General features: G+C 45.4%; 1 protein-coding gene across 8 annotated transcripts in view; it reads right to left on the bottom strand.

The window, feature by feature from the left end:
• The window catches only part of ADGRL1 (adhesion G protein-coupled receptor L1), a 204669-nt gene extending 186888 nt beyond the window's left edge, over positions 1-17781 (bottom strand). For 5 of the 8 annotated variants that reach the window (XM_060764885.2, XM_060764889.2, XM_060764887.2 and 2 more), the window contains exon 1: positions 16891-17781. The gene's annotated coding sequence lies outside the window, so the exon portion shown is untranslated. Of the gene's footprint in view, positions 1-14822; positions 14973-16890 lie in introns of all 8 variants that reach the window. The other 3 variants (XM_060764888.2, XM_060764891.2, XM_060764886.2) reach the window with 2 other exon arrangements.
• Positions 17782-21081: the final 3300 nt, after the last annotated feature.

Genomic DNA, 21081 nt, shown 5'->3' with positions numbered 1-21081 from the left:
AATCCTTTGTTGAGAGGTAATTAGCTGTCCCTGATTGTTTCTTGTCTGGAGCTCCCATTTTTGAATGGAACAGAGGTAAGAACCTAAGATGTGAACAGTAATTCATTCCACCCCTCTACTGTCCATTCTGAAATCTGATTTGGAGATATAGGGATGCTGAATAGTAGAGGCTGGAAGAGGATACAGAGCATAGAATTCCCATTCAATGATCAGAGGTTTAGCTCTTTTTAAAAATCCTGACATGGACAAAATCAGACACTTTCTTTAAAATGATACCACCAGCAGTTTTGGGACAATTTCATCCAAGTCCCATTGAACTGTGGCAATTTTTGAGTTTTGAAGCAGGTGGAATCAAGACATATTTGAAGATATTTAATAGATGGTCTCTGGTAGAAAAGACTTGATATGTGTTGCTTGTTTTTTCAGTAGATTCCTTTAGACTCTCCACAGTTTTGGTTTTCTTTTCAGACAGGTGAGCAACCAAGCTGGTCAAGGAGTATCAGTAACATGTAAAATGTTTTCTTCTCCCCATCCAGCATGATACACATGCGGCCCAAGCCATAAACTGTCATAGTTCAATGAGGCACAAATAGTTCAATTGTGCAAATGGATTTTGAAGATCAGTGATACAGTTCATCAGGACAACCAGGCAAAATACCCTTTGGTCATGGAGCAGAAGGTGAATACATTCAGCAGTTTTACCGAGGCAACCTGGAGGTGTTGGTGAACTAATATGTCCATCTGGAGCCCATCATTTATGTAGAGGATCCTAAGTTCCTCACCAATAACTTCTTTACCCACAGAGCTATCACATCCATGACTCTCAAAGCAACATTTTCAAAACAGATTTTAAACTATTGATCAAGAGGTTCTCATTGACTACACAACCAGCATAAGCAACAGTGCTCAAGGTAGCAAACAATAAAATACAGTTAAAATAATGATAATTATAGCATTAAAACTCATAAATGATTTAAGAAATATCCAGTATAAAAAGAAATATCCAGATAAAATTTTAAAAGGAAGGAAGAGTCAATATCCTGAATAGCAGAGTGAGAAGTCACGGCAGCAGATCATAACCTTTCCTGGGAGAGAAATACGAAACCTTTTCTTACCACATAACCCATTTCGCCATTATGAAGAGCTTATTGGTAACTGTCATCTATGATCCTGTTAAATATTTCCTTTGTCCAAATTAGTCCTCAGAATTTCTCCCTGTTATAGAATATTAGATTACTGGAGAATGGGTTGAAAGAGATGCCATCTTTTCCCCCCTCCCTTAGCTGCCTTCTTAAGCCTCAGCAGTGAGTGATATTATTGACAGCAAGAGGGAGATCTTATTAAGAGTGACAGGATTCCATTGCAAGCCGGAGAGACATTGCAACAGTCTCTTCCTAGAATTAACTCTCTCTCTGGCATCCAGTCAAAGTGTAAACCAAGCTATTGAACAGCTGATCACACATGTCTGCTGTTTGCAGGCCTTTTCTGCTTGACACAGTCAAAGGGGTTAATGGCAAGACTGCCCAACCATTAGGAAGATCAAGGTGACTTCACAGGCAGTACACATGGGGGACGGGAAGGGGGCAGAAGTGGAAGATTCATAGTTTGTCGTCCCACTCCTTTAAACCAACCAGATGTATCAGAATTATTGAAATTCATTTTACATCACTGTTGACAAAGCATGACAGAACTACAAGTACATGGATACAAAGTCCTATTCTTTGCCTCAAGCAGCCAGCTTATTTCCCCAAAAGTCAGATCATGTTTTTCCAAAAGTCAGATCATTTGGCAAACCTTAGGAATGAAGGACTCATTTGGCCTTCCTCTGGGGAACAAAGGCCAAACCAAAGATAAAGAAGTTCCATCGGAGCAGCCACCAAAAACACCCTCTCATATGATCCCACTAGATGGGCCTGTCATGGTGATGGGTCTGAAAGGAAGCCCTTCCCAGCAAGCACAGACCAGGTTTATACAGGGTGATAACAGCTTTCACTTGTTCTGGACCAAAGTCATGTGGGATTTCATAGGACAGAACAAACACTTTGAATTGTGTTCAGAAACAGACCAGTAGCCATACATGATATATTTGCAAGCAGCCTCACCATGATCTGAAATGTGTCTATGAACCACCAATTGCAGAATCTATACAGGTACAAGAAATCAACTGTAGCTAAAACAGAATTTAAAGATATAGTATAAAGTGGAGCAATGGCAATTTCCTAAGTATGGATAGGGAAGAAGACATGGGTACTCCTAGAAGCCAAGTATTCTGTGAGAGAAGGTGAATATTAGTAGTGGGTTTGAGAGTTCAGGCTAAAAGGTTCTCTTCTCAGCAATGCCTCTGAGCATTCTTAGCCCACGTCTGTAAGGTAAGTTGGGATCCCCAGTGACAGCCAGCCAGGAGCTAATTAATGCTCATTAATCTACATCACCCCTGCAGGGAGCAGTCCTGGGCACACTTAGTCAATGTTTACAGCTTGGCTTTACAGCTTTCAGTCAATGGCCCTCCTCACAGCAGTGGAAGTGGAATGAACATGTGTATGTATATATACATATACAAGTACACAGAAAGAGAACAAGCAGGGATCCACCCTAGATTCCCTAGAGAGGGAGGTTCAAAGCTACTTCCCTTTTGAGGAAGTAGTCACTCAAAAGGCATCCAATGTACCCCAAGGGTGGCAGGATGATGGAACAGAGGGAAGGGCTTCCTCTGAAGATATCAAAGCCCTAGACAGCTATTGCAATCTACAGTGTACTGGAGAGCTACTCATTTAATACAGCTGGTTTATAGACTAGCAACAAAAGGTACTAAGTAGTTTTCTAGAGAGTAACCCATAGATTAGTCCAAGAAGAACCCTTCTGCTGTATGGCAATGCTGTATGGCTGAGTTTTCAAACCTATATCTGCTGTTCCAACATCAATTCTTTAAGTCTGAAAGTAAACTGTGTGCATGAAACAAGAAGTACATGTTATTTTCTTCCCTCCATTCCCTGCCACCAAGGAAACCCCAGCAGCAGGAACTGCATGTGCTGCTTTGCCAGAAACTTGATTAGGATTTTTCCAAATACTCCAAGCCCCTGACCAAATTAAACTGGGATTCTTCATCCCAGCTTGGCTCCAATCAATTATCTCCATAATCAGGTGTGTACCCAGTTATCATATCAATTAGCTGCTGAAGCCTGGACAGAAAAGGGGGCAGGAGCTGTAGAGGAGAAAACTGTAGAGGAAGACAAAATGATGGAGGGGAGGGAAAACAAAACAAAACAAAGAGAACAGGGGAAGAGCACTTGTGAATGAACAGCCCTCCGAGTCTCCTAAGAATTAGCTTGTAATAATCTTAATTGTTATCCCACTATGATCCTCTGCCCAGAGCTTGCAAATAACTACTTGTTAAGACCTCTTCCCAACAAAGGCGTAACTTTATAAGTACCAGCAGCTTGTACTACTCATGCAGGGAACTAAAATTTCAGGTTTTTAGTGAGAAACTAAACAATCAAGAATTAATTTTTAAAAACTATATCTATCAATACTAATTACTTTTGAATGGCCTTGGTAAAAGAACTCTAGATAATGACTTTTCATACTTTTCAACTACTTTCCAAATTCACCACTGGATCTATATGCAGAATAATTAATCTACCCTGGAAGGAATATAGGCTCAGAAGTCATTAATTTTAAATTTGAATTGTCATCTAAAATACAGCATGAGGGCACAGAGAGAAGACCTTATACACAACTCTTCGTAAGACAAAAATATTGAATATTGCACAGCTTTCTTCATCTGGGATGACCTTACAGCAGCCTTCTATAATGTGACACTCTCTCAGGATGTATAGAGTGACAAATCACCCCATCCTATTGCAATGCTGGTAGAGATTATGAGGTAAATAGTCCACTGCATTGGGGAAAAGTAGGTTGAACAAAAACTAAGGAATAGGCACAGGTAAGTTAGCCTAAAACAGGTTAATTAGATTATAAATACAAAACCTATACAAGAGAGCAGGTAACATTCCTGTCTACAACTTTATCCACAGAGATTTAAACCTTTTTATAAGATGTAAATATAGAGCAATGAGAAGGGATCAAGATATACATTTCTTTTCCCTAATGCCTTCAATCTTTTATATTTTTATTTTTGCCTTCAATAAATGCAACATGAAGAGCTTTTCACAGCTTACCCTCTGGTTCTCTTTTTTAAACATTAAAAGCTACCACCTCATGAGCTCTGTACACTTTTATTTTGAGAGACCAATTCAGCTTGCTGTTAAAAGTCTGATCTATAGAGAATGCTTTTTGAAGAAAAACAACACACTGGTTTAGTCCAAAACCAAGCTTGACACTGATATGATTGATTTAAATTTTAGGTGATACTGAGCATTCACTTTAGATAGATGAGAGAAATACAAAAATGGTTTTAGATGAACACAGGAGGGAGGTATTTGTAACATCTTATTTCTATATGATAGTGAGGTATTCATAGAATGGGAGGTTGCCTTTATTTCATACTAGCTTGGGTAACCGGAATTGTCCGGGTTATTTGAAAAAGTCATTTTTTTTATTTTACAAAATGCATAAGGTTGTGGGTGAACTACATCTCACATCATGCCAGGCTAACCCCCTGAACCTCCATAAAGTTTGTCATGTTGGGCAAGTTTGCTCTCTAGATACATCATCGGTGGGGTCTATGGCTGCAGAATGAAATGGTTGGTTAGTCCCCCACCCCCAAACCCCTCCAGTATGTTCAATTGGTCATGGTGGTTCTGTGTGACAAGTTTGATCCAGATCAATCGGAGTTCCTAGTTTCTCTAGTTGTAGTGAACTACAACTCCACCAAATCAAGGTGAATTCCCCTAAAAGCCCTCCAGTATTTTTTGTTGGTCATGGGGGTTCTGTATGCTAAGTTAGGTCCAGGTCCATTGTTGGTCAGGTTTGGAGTGCTCTTGGATTGCAGATAAACTATAAATTCCAGTACCTACAACTCCCAAATGTCCACGCCAATCCCCCCCCCCCAAAAAACCCTACCAGTATTCAAAAGTTGGCATATCTGGTATGCGTGGTAAATTTGGTCCAGATCCATCGTTATTTGGGTTCACAGTGTTCTCTGGATATGGGTAAACTACAACCCCTACAAATCAAGGTAAATTTTCACCAAAGATCTCCAGTATTTTTGTTGGTCATGGGGGTTCTATGTGCCAAATATGGTCCAGGTCCATTGTTGTGGAGGTCACATTGCTCTGTATTGATGCAGAGCACTGTGCTTGATGCAGGATGAGCTAAAACTTCCATCATGTTGAGTCAGTCCCCCAATCACCTCCAGTATGTTCAGTTGCTGATCAGTTCTGCTCTGTTTGCTGTGCTCGGCAGCAAAGAGTAGGAAAGGGTTATGGGAGGGGCAGTGGGTGGGATCATTCAAATCCTACACCAATTGAGAGAGTCAGAGAAGACTGAGATATTTGTGGTGGAGGAAACACATAAAATTTAGGATGATATTGTCCCTTATAAAAGCCTTCACTTGGGTGATGGGCAGTATTGTGTTTGGCAGGGGTTATACATGTTCACGGTGCTCGCTATAACCTGCAATGTCATTGGAGGGACGGCCTTTGGTGGGTCCTCATGGGTGGGGGTCATAGCTGTTTGTGGAAGTGGCAGCCTGTGTGTGAAAGTGGGCACCTCAGCCACACACACGTACATATTTTCATTTTTATTATGGATATAGAAGATATAGATGTCTTAGTTCTTCTGTGCTACTCCAAGAGACCTATAGAGCAGATCCCAGGAAGATTTGACCCTTCAAATGGTTTGATTTCCAACACTGTGAACAACCAACCAATGTGGCCAAAGAATTAGGTACTGTGGAGATGGTAGGTAGTCAAAGTATCTGAAAGGTCAAGAGTTTCCTAGTTTTTTTTCCTAAAGAGCAGAATTATTGTGACTTGTCCCATTTACCTAGTTGAAGACAACCCAAATGAGATGGTTGTCATGGTGTCTTCCACTTCTTTTCATGTCAGGAGTGACTTGAGAAACTGCAAGTCACTTCTAATGTGAGAGAACTGGCCATCTGAAGGACGTTGCCCATGGGTCGCCCAGATGTTTGATGTTTTACCATCCTTGTGGGAGGCTTCTCTCATGTCCCCACATGGGGAGCTGGAACTGACATAGGGAGCTCATCCATGCTCTTCCTGGATTCGAACCTATTGGTCTTCAGTCCTGCCAGCACAAGGGTTTAACCCATTGTGCCACTGGGTATCTTCCACTGCAAACCATACTACCATTGTAGGAAGCATGCTCTTACTGTCCTCAGATAGCTCTTCAACAGTAAAACTGGTCCACTACTGAAATGCCACAGATGACTATACAACAGAGCCATCCCAAACCAAATTAGGGAGAGGATGTGCGCTAAAAGGAAAGTTTAAATGTTGAAGAATGTCTCTGCTGGTTGCACCAGCACATCAGAAAGATGTCTTCTTTTTTATTGAAAGAAATATAACTTAACAAATCTCAACAGAGCAAAACAATTTTTTTAGATTGTCAGCATTCCTTATTATTTGTTTTTGTAGCCTTCATGTTAAGATGTCATTTGAAAGAACAATGTGGGAACCAAGTGGATCTACATTACCTCCATAAAAAGGAGAAACTTGGAGGGGGGGGGGGGGAGAGAGAGAGAGAGTTATGTATCAGGACCTTTAAGACTGTTGTGTATGGTTTCACCTTTAAGTTTCATGTTGACTTATGGTCCTTTTAGAGTATTTGGTCTGTTTCTTTTGTTCCATCCAGAAATAAGTAGAAACTATTCTGTTGGAAAGTCAGCAGCGAGCCAGCAGCAGCACTTCTGACAGTACGGATACCTTAACCTTAACTGTATATTGAAAATAGCATGAGATGAATAGTAAGTCCACTATTAGGAGAATACTGTCATTCTCCTAATGGTCCAAGACTACTTACAGTAGAAGGAGACTCTCTAACACTAATATTAGATAAAACATTTAATTTATTAGTTGCATTTATGCCCTCACTTTTCCTCCAAGGAGGTTAACAAAACATACATGGTCCATCTTGTAGTGGTGATTTTCACATATGGTGGATAGACAGATGATGATAATGATGATTTTATTCATTTATATCTCACCTCTTTCTCAATTGTTGGACTCAAGGCATCTTGCAATTTTTAAAACCATGCAGATTAAAAATCATACAAAATTATCTAGACAGAAGTTGTTTAAAAAAATTAAAACAATTAAAATTTAAAATTAATTAAAGGGCAGCATTTTTAAAAACAACAACAAAAACAGCATTACAAACTTATCAGAGACTAGTTTGAGAACTAACAACTGTTCCACAGTAACTCAGGAATTTGAACTCTGAACTCCTGGTCTAGTTCCAGGATAGTCCAGCACTTTCATCAAACATTTTCCAAATTAACATTCCTAAACATTGTTTCACTTCAGCTTGCAGAATGAGATTGACCTTGAGTTCCCAAATGTTGCTCTACTATATTTCCCAGAATCTCAATGGCTTAAGCAAATTGAGGTTTGTAGAAACGGAAATCCAATGATGGCTGGGAAACCTAAAAAACTATAGTTCTAACCACATCACACTGGCTCTGAGAACAACCATAATTATCATTGAAGGTTTTCATGCCCAGAATCACTAGAGTGGTGAGTGGTTTCTGGTTTATATGGTCATGTTCTTGCAAAATTTTCTCTGGACATTTCACCTGCATCTGTGGCTGGCATCTTCAGAGGATTTGTTGGTGGTAAAGCAAATGGCTGGGAACCACCGTTCTAGTCCATACCCTTTCTACAACTCTAAAAATTCAATTCAACACCCCTTTCCTCCCTCTTTTAGAGAAGCCTCCCACAGCTGAACTCCCAAAGCAAGTAAAAAGGACTAATACCCTGACTTGAAAGCTTTCAATCTACGAAGGCATCACCCATATCCTACAAATCAAATACCACTTGGTTTTCAACCAGGCTAGTTTTCAGTTAGCTATAGTTCCAAACACTACCTCATTTGCATGCCTGATAATCAACACATGCAAATGAGCAATGGTAAATTTCTTTTCTTCTCAGAACAACAGCAGGGGCAACAAATCATTCTTTGGCAAGAAAAAAAATAGCTCTCATATACCTGAAGAAACACAGAGACCACAGAACACCAAGACAGCACAATCAACTAGATCATCACATACAGACATCAGCTACACACTGTCAGCCCTACAAATTCATTGGAGGTAGGGGCACAGGACTCCCATAAAAGTGAAAAACTGAAAATAAAAATGACGTTTTTCCCCTGAGAGATCACTTCTCTAGGAATCTAGATTCATCAGCATGACTCTATGTTCAACTTATACCAGAAGCTGCCATAAAAATTCACTAGAGGACCCTAGAGATTCCCAAGAGTCTCCAGTATGACACTATGACTCAATACCATTCTAGCTATGCTGTTGCATATCACCTGTCTTCCCTTCCCTAATATGCCATACACCAGTGGTTATAGGGAAAGATCTGTACTACAGTATACAGAGGGCAGCTGACAGGGTTTAATGAAGTAGCAAAAAGGACTGGGGTATAAGGAGGATGGTTAAAAATAACTTACAGAGAACAAGCAGCCTATTGGCTTGAGCTGGACTCCCTTGGATTAGCCATTGGGGAGGACACCTTGGCCCATGCATTACAACTCCTCTAGCTACACTGGTAGAGGTCATTGTGTGTGAATATGCTAAAAGTTCCTTTTATGTATTAGAACTTCTAGAATCCCCTTGACATCGTTGCCAATGGCAAAATTTCCAAGTATTGTTGTTTAAATCTATCAACTGGAAAATAACCAAAGGTGGTTAAATAAAGTTGTTGTGGGACTTTTCCCCCCTCAGAAAAGTGCTGAAGGAGGCATGAACACTGGTTCTGGCAATTACTGCTATTGATAATAATAAAATGACCAAAAGATGCACCAGGCTACCAAAGTTCAAAGATTATACAATTTATCTCGCAGAAGCAATAAATATCTCAAAGAGCTGAGCAGCTCTGATTCGAACCAACTTTTAAAATACCCTTCTGTATAGGAAACCTCTCTCCTTCCAGATGTCACTTAGTTCCAACTCTCACAGCCACTAGCCAGGATGTTGGGAACTATAGTCCTGCTTCAAGTTCCCAATTCCCCTTATAAAGGTCCTATATGAGGCCTTGAATTGCATGAGGCAAGAAGTCCTTGGTTTCTCAAGGTAGAAAATAAAATGGAACATATCAACATAAACAATACTCTTTGCTTACAAAGAAAAATCCTACCAGTTGCAAAAGTACACAATCTGAGTATGCATGCAGTAATGACCCAGCAGCATATTCCAACATCTGATTCTTGGCTATGAAGAGAGAAACACAATTCCCTGGGTTCCAAGACCACTGTATTTCCATTGCTAGCAGGTCCAGAGAAACAACAGTCTCAGAGGCAGCTGAGAATGGGAGCACATTCTATCTATATACATACATAAAACTATCCCTAGATATTAAGAGGAAGGATTCAAGCCTATCCATTCCTATATACTGAGATATATGGATATGCATATAGGAAATTGTCTTACAGACCATCTACCCCAGTACTCTTGGGGTTTCAAGAAGGATTACTTCCCAATCCTACCCAATCTGGCCCTAAGTCTTCCCTGATGATCTTCCACCCAAGTACCAACCAGATCCAACCCTGCTTAGCTTCCAAATTAGATAAGATCAGAGGTTCCAGGGTCTTATGGTGATGTGTAGTGTGTACATACGCATTTTTCCATGAATGTGCAGGCCCTGCCAATACAGACATCCCCAATTGCCAACATCAACTGCAGCACCTGTACTTCTCGGCATGTGGGCATACAAAGGCCAATACCATACTTGAGAAAGCCTGGGGTGGCAGAAGACACCTTTGGTGAGTCCACTCCTCTTCTAGGAAGACCTGAGAACTAAGCCTGAACCTAGAGCCAACAAGAGCACCCACTGTGGTTGATCAGTGCTCAAAATGTTGCCACGCACATAGGCCTCCCTACCATTTTCATATTCCATATACAGCATCATGGAAATTGGTAGGAATTAACATAGCCAGGCCAGACCAGGGATCTTTTTAAGAAGGGGAGGGTCCTGCCAGGATACTGAGACCACGGCAGATGCCTGATTATGCCAAATACTAGCACTAACCTCGTGAAAAGACTAGGTAAACAAGGTGGGAATGAGGGATTAAAGCCTGCTAATGCAATGGCTTGAGTAATTAATCATCATCATCATCATCATCACTTTATTTCTTAATTAGAGAAGGGTTTTTTAAAAAGGAGAACAGTAATAACACGAGGATACTTTTTATGACCATGGACAGCTAATTAAAGCAGATCTTGGAATATTGTTCTTTTTTTAATGTATCAGACATTGCTTTTTTAAAGGGACAAATTAATAATGTTTACATGTTTACAAATGCATTGATAAACATTGGCTTTTTTATTAACTGAACTCTTTTTAAAAAGTAGAACAGAACAAATGCACTATTTTGGAAGTAACACATAAACAGTACTAAAGAATGGAAACAATAGAACTATAAACATTAGAACACAATAAATAAATGTCATTACCATGCAAAAGACACAGGTTATGGGTGATATTGATATAGCTACCATGTTGGTTTCAAGCTCTAGAACTAAGATACTGTGCTGTGATAAAAAGGAAGAGGCTGGGCTAGTTCCTTCCATTTTGCTATACCACCCCAACCCGGATTCTTGCAAAATGCCCTCCCCTAATTATTCCTAGCATATTGTTTCTAATCCCCAGGCATATGTTGAAAGATTGGGCAGAAGAAGGGGCTCATCTACCATGCAGATGACAAAAGAATTTATGACAAAGCCAGAAAAGGCAGGATAAGGTGTGCAAAAAGCTGAGGGCACACGTGCAGGCATTATACATATACAAGACCACACAGAAAGATGAAAAACTTCTCTGTGTGTGCACACACAAACAGAAGCCTCTACGTGTGCACGTGAGTCAAAGAGCTGTCACTAATATATTCGGTGCAACTGTCGGAAGCCCTTTGGGAAATATCCCCCATTGCTGAATGCAAGACAGGTAACTCAGCTTCAGAAATTGGCTGCAGACGCCCACACATTCCTCAGCTAAATAATAATCATTAATTTAAGGGGGGAGGGGGAACACTATGTACACGAGCTTAGAAAGAGCCACCCACACATTGTAGGAATGGATGGAAAGGAAATGCATGTAAAATAAAACAAAAAAATTCTCGACCTGCTGCCCTCTCTTTCTGCTTGCAACCCTTGGGCAGTCTGTATATAAAGCACTGTTGCCTTGCCAGTCTCTAGGAAATTGGGAGGTCTGAATGTCAGGGACACACTTGCTGGCTTGCAAATGGCTGAAATCTCTGTAGGAATCTGTGTCCCACATGACCAGGCATAGAAGGGAATTCTTTCTGTCACATCAGAGGTTCTGGATGGACAGAACAACAGGCTTTCTCCACGCACGCACACACACACCCCTGGGCTTTGTTGCTGGTGAGATTTCTACTGTAAGGTTGTGCCTCTATGCATGGAGATGTTGATTTAGATTTGGTTGAAGAGCTCTTTGCTCAGAGGCATTTTGTGTTACAATTTCAGGAGATGGCATTCTTTATAATAACGTAACACTGGCTCCTGGCAAGTGCCACAGGCTCACATAAGCAAAGGCCTTGTCACAGATTGTGCACACACACCCGACCACAGCACAAATGAATTTGGCAAAAGGCTATACACCTCCAGCTGGTGTTAATAAGTACAGTGCCCATCCACTTAAAAAGGAGGGTTATTTACATCCATCAAGGAATCCAACTTTATTGGCTCTGAAGAAGTGATGCCAGTTTACACCAAACTGGGCTGATTGCATTAATTCCTCCAAAAATACTCCACCTGTGTGCTCTGTGCAACCTGTTCCACAGATGCAACTCCACTCCACCCGTCCACACCAAACAGGATCAGATTCTTAGAGAACTAACCGGATATACATGTGAGGTGAAAAGGTCACGTCATCCAGGTCTGCAAGTCTTTCAGCCAGCCGCTCCCAGGCACACATTCACTGAAACCCCGAAGAATCCAAACTAGACCAGCTGACTAGAGAAGTTCCTTTATTTTCCAGGTAGAAGTAGAAAACACAAACCTAAGAAGATACTTGTTTCTCATCATCCAAATACAACTAGCACTTTGAAAGAGAAGAATTTGGAGGATGGAGATAAATTCATGGGTCATCACTGAGAACTTTGAAGTTCTGAGAAAGGCTTAAAAGCTTCCATGCTATTTGAGAATCACCATACATCATGTATTTATCAGCACCAAAACACCTAGCTGATTTTAACCATTTGAAAAAGAATGCATATCAAACTGGACTTATAACTCCAGTGCAGCAGAGTGAACACAATGGAAAATATAGGCCCATCTTCCAAACAAGCAACTGAGTCTCATGTGACTTTGAACTCCTGCACTTGCTACAGCTTCCAACCCACAACATCATGCTTAGACCACTCACTGCAGGGACAGGCCTGCATCTATGATGCCATGTAATTACAGAGAAAAGTTGTGTAAGCTGTGTGGTTCTCCAGGGATGGACATCCAAAAATACTTAACAGATAAGTGGAAGTTCTCCCATCCTCTTGTTGTACCTTCTATTGTACTTACTGGGGTGCATCTACATTGTAGAATTAATGCAATTTGACACCATTTTAACTGCCATGGCTCAATGTTATGGAATCATGGGAGTTGTAGTTGCACAGGTTTTTTACGTTTCACTGCCAAAGATTGCTGGTGCTTCACCAAATTACAGATCGCAGGATTCTATAACATTGAGCCATGACAGTTAAAGTGTCATATTGCATTAAATCTACAATGCAGATACACTGTAGGTTTCCAGATATGAAAAGTATGAAATTATTACTTGTATTTCAGTTGCATCAACACTATCCTTCTAGTTGGGTTTCATTATGACCATACAATATTGCTAAGAGAACATCATGCAAATAAAGGGGGAGAGAACAGAGAACTACAGATGATTTCACAAAAGTTACAGAAATGTTTTGGTGTGTAACCAGTTTCAAAGTGATATTTTGGCCCTCTACTCTGTTCAACCCACAGCACCAACAAGCACAAAGCCTGGTTGGTTCTCACCCAGAATAGCAAGGAATTCAGTGGTGCAATTAATGTGGTACACACTGAGCTCCACTAACTGCTACAATGCAGGTCTGGATTCTTACCCCACCCCAGAAGATCCTCCAGGCAAGTAAGGAGAGTCATACAACTAAACTCTTCTCTCTCTTACCAATTTTGTAAACTTGCCCAATGGCATACAAATGCTAAGGCCACAAACCCTAGCCAAAACCCCTTACTATATTTAAATACAGCAAAGAAAGAAAATTTCACTTTCATTTGAAATAAGATGAAACTTCCTGATTCAAATCAAAGGCCTTGTTTAGCCCTGCAGCCAATCTTCTGAAGAGACTAAAAGTAGATTAAGCCCTCAAGCAAGGTTCAGGGACAAGAGCACCTTGCTCCTTATGCCCTACAGTATTAGCCTTTCAGGACCATATTGCTTTCAGTTCAGTTTCAGTTTACAGTTTCACATGAAGTAGCCACTGGTAATTATGTCCAAAAACCATAAATTGAAAATTCACTTGGAACTGAGGATTTTCTGAACATCTCCTAGAAATTATACCCATAAGTTAAAATACTAAAATTTTAACTTGCTTTCTGTTCAGGAAAATTAATATTGTTGATATTTTCTTAACTATGTCCACAGCATTTTTCTACAAAACAAAGAGTACTACCACAACCAATCCCAACACATCTGAAATAAGAAAAGAAAAGCTATCAGGCTTTGGCTACGGGGACCACAGCTTCACTTGGTTGTCAATGAGTTGGAAGGAGGACCCAAAAGCTCTGGTTCCGCCATTTCCCTAATCCCAACTGTCAGGCCATGCTTCCTTTCCAGTACTGTGGATACAACCCAAAGTCATTTGTGTTCCAAAGAAAGGAGAAGGTTTTGGAGAAATCTAGAACTGTTTCCTGTTGTAGACAAGATGTGAAAGCTTCCATAGCCTCCCTCCCCTTTTGAAATTCTGTCTCCTCACAATGCTTTCCCAAATATATTTAAACTACAGTATTACTGGTGCCCTATTGCACCCATACTCCCTTAACCACAGCCACATGCTGTGAGACAGTCCTCTCAGAAACATGTTGATTCTGAGAGGATGGAGGGCCAGTCAAAGATGAGGAACAGGGCTAGAAGGAAAGCCAGACAAAATGGGGAAGTGGGTTTCAGAACAGAATGAACCTCTTAATAGTGCCGAGGCATCCAGTTCTGCTTTTCTTCCTCTCCCTTGTGCTAAAATGAGAGAATTTCATGAAACCAGGCCAACCACATCTTGCTATTACCAACTCTTCCTTTGAAATGACCTCTTGCACTGTGGCGCTCCTAAAGAAATGTGGTTTGACATCTCTAAGTTCCCTCACCTTTGCCAAGCCAGCCCTGTGAGAAGACATGTATGGATGGCAACTGTAGCAGAAGAGCGCAAATCTTATCACGGGACATTCGTGAGCAGGGGAAAGCCTTCACATACCCCACATTCATGGAGAAGGAGGACCAGAATGATTATAAACAGGTTCTTTATCTGATCATCCACTCCCCTTTCCATCTGTCCATCTGTTCCTCTTTCATCCATATTTTTCTTTCCCTCCCAATTGCCAAAAACAAAAAAAAAGGGGGGGGGAGTGAAAACCATTTCTACAAACATGCAGCCAGTTTATTTGCCAACTGGGAAAAGGAGCTCACCGCATCCAGCCTTGCCAGACTGCTCCATCCCACACCCCTTTGGAGAAGATGAAATCCCACAGATTTGCAGCAATCATCCATCTCATTTGGGATCGGCTCTTGGAAGGATGGCTGACTTCAGACCAAAAGGGCCCAGCGATCCTCTCCCATCTTAAAAAAAAACAGTGAGGATACCAAGAGCAGAAGGCGGGTTGGAGAGGAAGGAAAAGAAACACACTATTTTAAGGATAGGCATTTTTAAAACATCTCTCTCTTCTGACAGGCCTTCCCAGTCAATTTTAACCTATGAATGGAAGCTTACGTTTTATTCATAGGAATGGTTTCAGGGTGTTTTCATATCATGCCTGTTTTTTACATGTGTGTTCCGGAGGGCTTGTGATTTAGCGATGTATTTTACCTGTGCTGTATCCCTCCTTGAGAAGAGGCAGGTATGGCTGGGACCTGTATGCCCAGCCATACATGTCTCCTCACAATTTCTTCTTCCCTTCCCTCTACCAGCCTCCCACAGGGGCCATGAGCCTCAGGAGTCGCTCTACACGGCACCCAAAAGGCGCGTATTCACACGCACGTACACTCGGGGAAGGAGGAAGGGAGAAGAGCCTTCCTTGGGATCGCAGACGGAGGGTGATCACGGCGCCTCCATTTCAAGGCGTCTCTCGGCCTCATTTCCTAGGGGGGGGGGGGGTTGTCTTAAATTCATCCCCACCCAAAAGGCCCCGGCCTGAGGTGAAATAAGGGGCATCTCTGCCAGAACCGAGAGAGAGTGGGGGGGGGGGGGGGAGGGAGCGAGCGAGCGAGCAAGCGAGCGGGGGGACGATCACGGAACAGCCTCATCTCACCAGTGTGTGTGCCGTCCCCCCCCCCCCCCCGCCGCCGCCGCCGCCGCCACCGCCACCCGCGCGCTCCCTCTCCCTCCTGATTAGCCATTCCGGCTGCATCCTCCTCCTCCCGCCGTGCAATTGTACGCGCGGGGAGGGAGGGAGGCGATATTTGCGCGCGCGCGCTTCTCTCTCTCTCTCTCTCTCTCTCTGTGTGTGTGTGTGTGTGTGTGTGTGCCCGCCACCACCTTCTCCTCCTCCTCCTCTTCCTCCTCCTCTCAGGCCTGCCTGTTACATAAAAAAACACGTATCAAGGAAATTGGAATGGGGGAGCATCATGACAGGAGACGGGGAAGGGGCCGCCACTGCGATCTTGTGGCGGTTCCGGCTTTTTTTTTTCCTGCAGCAAAATCCACCCAGAGGTTTTGAGGGAGAGAGGGAGGGAGGGAGAGGCAAAGCTCAGCTCGGAGATCTTCAGAAACAGCCCTCCCCCTTTGTGCAGTACGGTATTCGGAGGGCAATTCCTCCCCCTCAACCAAAAACACACACACACACACACAGATATAAAATCTGAAAATACCGCAGTAACGGCGGCGAGGGGCAGGGTGTGTGTGTGTATACACACACACACACACACACCACCCCCCATATATGTGGTGTATATACACCGTGTGTGTGTGTGTGTGTGGCTTTGTCTTGGGCTCACGCAGAGACAGAACCTGAAAACGGGGGGGGGGGGGGAGAGGATGCTGAGACAGTCGACGAAAAGGGACCGTCATTTGCAAAGACGACGACGCCGGGAAACAAGGGGGGGGGGGGGAGAGAGAAAGGTAAGGTAGGCAGCAGTGTCCCCTCCTCTCAGCGCCAGAGTCCAGTCAGCAACAGCAGCCCCCCCCCCTCCTCCCTTCAACCCAGCTCCCGTTCCCCGGTTTCAAGCCTGGGTGGCGCAAAGAGGGAGATGTGAAACACCGAGCCCGATGATACTCCAAGCAGAAGGGAAGGGAAGGGAAGGGGGGGGGGGGGGAGAGAGAGACCGCAAGGAAAACTCGTGACAGCGGCAGGAAGAACAACAACTCTCCTCTGGCTGCTCTTCTCCAAAGCCTGCCGAGGTCCCTGGGGTCTGCCAGCGAGGCCCAAAGGGTCCACAGGGGAAGGCTGGCCAGCTCGTTCCCCTCCAAAGCCCCCCCTTCCTTCCTTCCTTCCCTCCCTCTCTCCCTCGGAAGCCCCGCGCGCGCGCTTCCCGGGCTTACCTTCGGCGGTCCAGCTCTGCCGGGCGCCTCCATCCAGGGCTGCCTAATCCATCCCGCAGCCCTTGGTGCCGCTGCCGCTGAGGCAGGGCAGGAGCCCCACGGGTCTCCGGAAACACGAGGCAGGCGGTCGGTGGGTCGGTCGGTCGGTGGGAGGCTGCGAGGCAGCGCGGTCTGGCTCTCCTTCCGATGGCTCCCCCTCCTTCCCTCCCTCCCTCCCTCCCTCCCTCCTGCCTGCCTCCCTCGGGGCGTCGGTTTCAGAGAAGCGTGGAGGGGGGAGCGCGAGAACACACACACTCTCCTTCCCTCTTCCTCTCTCACACACACACAGACGCCGGGACCACGGACTCGAGTGGGAGGGAGGGAAAGAGGGAGAGAGCAGAGAAAGAGGCGCCCGCTGCAAGAAACCAGCCTCTGTCCCTATTTTTTTTCCCTGGTCGTTGTTGTTGTTTGCTTGCAGCCGCCCCCTCCCAAAAGAGCAGAAGGGAGGAGGGAGAGGAGGAGAAGGAGGGGAGGGAGGGGAGAGAGAGGAAGGGGCCAAATCAAAGCCTTCCTTCTTCCCCCGACAAGAAGATGTCAGCGGCGGACGCCTCCCGCAGGCGAAGCGCCTCGCCTAGGGCTGAGAAAAGAAGCCTTAAAATACATCCATCCGTGGAAAGCGGCCCGGGCATTTTGGAGAGGCAGTGGCGGAGAGAGAGGAGGAAAGAGCCAGCCAGCCAGCCAGCCCCGCAAGCAGCCCCCTCCTTCCTTCCTTCCCTCCCTGGCACGCGGGCGGGATGGCGGTTGGGAGCGCGCGAGGCTGAAGGAAGAGAGGAAAGGAAGGAAGGAAAGGAGCGCGCGACTGAGCGCGAGAGGCAGGCAGGCAGGCAGGCAGGCAGGGGGTCGCGCACGCGCCCTGGAGGCGGCGGCGGCGGCGGCGCGAGGACGGGGAGGGAAAGAGAGGAGGGAGGGAGGGGGTCTCCGTCTGCTTGCCCTGCTCTGCTCCCGCCCCGCACAGACAAGCACACGCGCCTCCCCCAGACCCAATACAGGCGGGGGAAAGAAAGAAGGGAGGGAGGGAGGAAAGCACGGGTGGGTGGAGGGAGGCCTGCGCGTTTTTCTACCTCCCCAACGGACCTCTAGGTCTCCCTATGGTCCAAGGTTTCCCTCTCCCAAAATAAAATTAAATCCCCCTCCGCCCCCTCCCTCCCTCCCTCGCTCCCTCCTGTCGCTCTTCTTCTTTCTAGCGGTGGGCGCCCCCTCTCGGCGGACCCGAGGCGGGGCAGTGGGTGAGAAGGCAAGGTGACTGAAGGGAATGAGGGAGGGAGCCAATGGGAAGAGGAGCCGGGCAGGGATGCTCAGGCGGCAGGGAGGGGGCCCCCGGGTGCCCTCGGCTGGACCCGGAGACTCGGAGCAGCGAGGCTTCCAGCGGCGGAGGCTGCTGCTTGTTTTGCCCGCCGGGGGACGGGAGGCAGCGCTGCCATTCAGGGCGAGAGGAGGCGGCGGCGGCGGGAGGGAAAACCCGGGGCGGATTCCGGGCGGGACGGGCACACCTGGGAGGCTGGCCTCCTACGAGGAGGAAAAGCCGGGGCGGAGTGGCCGGACGGGAAGGGGCCGAAGACGACTGCTCGGCACAGAATAGTGGGCTGCGAAGGAGGCATCGAGGAGGGAAGGGGCCAAGTGGGCAAAGGCGCGCGCAAACCAGGGGGTGGGAGGGTGGGTGGGAGCAGGAAGGGGCTCGAGGGAGGAACTCCGCTCCAGGCGAAGGCGCAAACTGAACCCGAGATGTAGGGGGAGTGGGACGGGACTTGGCCCGCGAAGCTAGGCCTCCGTCCGGGTTTTGAGGAGAGCAGGGGCAGGGGCTCCCCCAAGGAACGGGGAGCGTCTCGGCTGGACTTGGAGGGATGCTCTTGGCTGGCAAGGAAACCTGGCCTGGAATCGGCCGTACACTCCGAGGAGGCGGAGTCACGGGAGCGGGTGGCAGGCAGGCAGGCAGGCTACAGAGAAGGCTCATTCCAGGTTCAGGACTACCTCACTACCTCTGAGGGTGCTTGCCATAGATGCAGGCGTAACGTCAGGAGAGAATGCCTCTCGAACATGGTCATATAGCCCGAAAAAACCTACAACAGCACCGTGTTTTCTGTTGGTCTTTGGCAACCCCTCCGATACCCCCTCGCAACGCCCCAGGGGTCCCGACCCCCAAGTTGAGAAACACAGGTGTAGTAGATGCATCCTGAGAGCGAAGAGTCTCCACCAAGCCCAGCCTTCATGGTTGCACACAAGGGCAGTCGGAAGGCAAGTCAACGTGCTCTTGGATTGGCCTTTTGCATATTGTGTCAGCAAACCAGAGACTCCCTCCAGGCCAAGATATGAAGAGGCTGCAGCCCTGAGTGGTAGAGCAGCCCATGGCTTGCATGCAGAAGGCCTCAGAGCACAGCCCTTGGTATTGTTTTACTAGGAAGGAGCTGGTAAGCAGGAATGAGAAAGGCCTCTGCCAGAAAAAAAGGCTAGATTGGAGGCACCAAGAGTCAGGCATGATGTGAAGGTGCTTCTGGAAGGACACAACCAATGCTCCTAGATGCGGAAGTACATACGAGGAGTGGCGTAATCATATGCCCCTTTGTGATGGAGTATCCTGCTCCCTGGATACTGTGACACAAGCCCCAGCATCCACCAGCACTAGCTATTGTTATTCTTATATCCTGTCTTTTCTCCCAAATTGGGGCTCAACTCCTCACTGCTGGCTAGGGCTGAAGTGGGATCCAGTCCAAGAATGGTTGAAGGACCACAAGCCTCCAGCCATACTATAGTGACCACATGCTATACTGAACGCACATGCTACAAAATACTTTGAAATCATCTAGATCATTGTGTATCACAAGAAATAAACAAGACCAGGAGGATTCATTGGATTCATGGGGGAACAGTTGTTTGTAACTCTCAACTCAAAATGTATTGAGCTGTGTCTGCCCCTCCAGGACTGGTTTTGCAGCTTTTGTGGATCATTTCCTGTTGAAGAAGAAAAAAGATTTCTCTTGAAACCTCTCCTAGGCTAAAAGCATGTCAAAATTGTCCCCACTCCCTTTAGGAGATTTTCAGTGGCATTTCGTTTTTGTTTTTTTTAATCAATGGTGTGTGTTGCCCTTCCAAGTTTTTTTGGGGGGGGAGGGCACTAGGGGTTCTCAACCCACAACAGTTGCCAGCACTACTTTATAGTATTCAAATCATGTTGTGCCATCCTATCAGCAAAAGGTGCAGCATTTCAAAAATAAACATTGCAATAGACCTCAATTCTTATTGCGAAGTGCAACAAGAGAAGATGGAATGTGTGCAGTCATTACTGGAATGGCCTTGATTATTATTTTAATGTATATGTTGATTTTATTATTGTTTGTTTGATAAAGCATCAAATTGTTACTCCCCTTTAGGGTTGAGAAGGGCAGGGTACAAATATGTAAATAAAAAGTAAATAAATCCCCATAAGCTACACTCCCCACTCAGACAGATTGCCTCATTCTGAGTGCACAGCTCCCTTAGCCCAATCTTTCTCTGAAATAATCTGTTGAACTTTTTGTTGTTGCTGGGCTGCTGTCTCACACATTACTGAATCCAAGTGATTGCATGACAGGAGAATGTATGCAAAATGCTGGTGAATTGGCAGGTGATCTCAGGGCAACCCCTCTCCCTTATTAGCCAGAGTTAGTCAGAGTTGGAAGGAACTGCAATGGCCCTCCAATCAAGACTCCAGTCATCCAGGAATACATCTGGAGCAGAGGATTCTGGGTGGAGTGGAAGGGAAAGACAGCAGTTGCACGGCCCTTGACCTGCATCAGAGGAGAGGGCTCTGCCTTTCATATGGTCTGCTTATCAACCGCTGGCCTCAGATGTGGTGAAAGATGCCAATCCATTGCCAGCTTTGAAGGAAGTGCTAATCGGCTTCTGGGTGGGTATATCTTAGCCTTCAACTTGGGCAGCAAAATGCCTTAGACTGGCCCTAGGAAGCACTTTGAGGTAGTACAACCACAGGCACATCTATTTGGAAGAAAGACTAAAATGGGGTCAACTGGTATCAGGTATGGAGCACATTGCCTGCCAAGGCTGATTTTAAATCCTGTCATCCCAAGTGGCTTTAACATGATGGCTGAGGCTGTTGGGAACTGGAATTTATTATATCTTGGAGTATCCCTGGTTCTCCACCATCAGTAGGACTGGATA

This window comes from Anolis sagrei, chromosome 2 (genome assembly GCF_037176765.1).
Source record: "Anolis sagrei isolate rAnoSag1 chromosome 2, rAnoSag1.mat, whole genome shotgun sequence".
NCBI classification, from domain to species: Eukaryota; Metazoa; Chordata; class Lepidosauria; order Squamata; family Dactyloidae; genus Anolis; species Anolis sagrei.
This window is presented reverse-complemented; position numbering and strand designations above follow the sequence as displayed.